The sequence below is a fragment of the Brassica oleracea genome, chromosome C4, assembly GCF_000695525.1.
Source record: "Brassica oleracea var. oleracea cultivar TO1000 chromosome C4, BOL, whole genome shotgun sequence".
In the NCBI taxonomy this organism is placed as follows: Eukaryota; Viridiplantae; Streptophyta; class Magnoliopsida; order Brassicales; family Brassicaceae; genus Brassica; species Brassica oleracea.
In genome coordinates this window covers 21,153,165-21,153,797 of record NC_027751.1, presented here as the reverse complement: position 1 = coordinate 21,153,797, position 633 = coordinate 21,153,165, and positions in this window count along the sequence as shown.

Genomic DNA, 633 nt, shown 5'->3' with positions numbered 1-633 from the left:
GACGACGATGCTGGGGCCTCTGCCCCTACTCACTATCCTTCAAGGTACTTCACTATTTCCCCTTGTATATACCACCTCATTTTTACATATTAGCTTTTTCTTGTGGGTATCTCCCTCTACTTGACAACACAGAGGCTGTGTAACTTAAGTTTGGGGGAGGTACCAAGTATTTGATCATGTTTGCCTTGATGAATTTGTATTGAGTCTTGCACACATACCTTTTTGCATAAAAAAAAACATATAGATTGCATCACTTGCATTTTTAGGAGAGTCTAGAGCATATAGGTTGCATTCACTTGCATTGGGAGCAATGATTTAAGTTGCCTTGTAAAGAACACTATCTCACACTCGAGTATCTATTGCATCTCTCAAAAAGCCTTGTATGTTTCGAGCCTTGAAAACTCTTCCTGAATCTCATTAGTTGCTGAAACTCAATCTTTGAAGCCAACTACAACCTTATTTGAACTGAACAAACTTAATGCTTCTTGCTTATGGTCCCTTGTGTACTGAGTCATGGATATACACACTTGAGTTTTCACATCCTTTATGCCAATCTTTTTGACAAACTCGAGTGGTACACCACTCCCAAAACCCTTTCCTCCTTTTAAGCTTTCATTGTTTGATGAGTGAGGC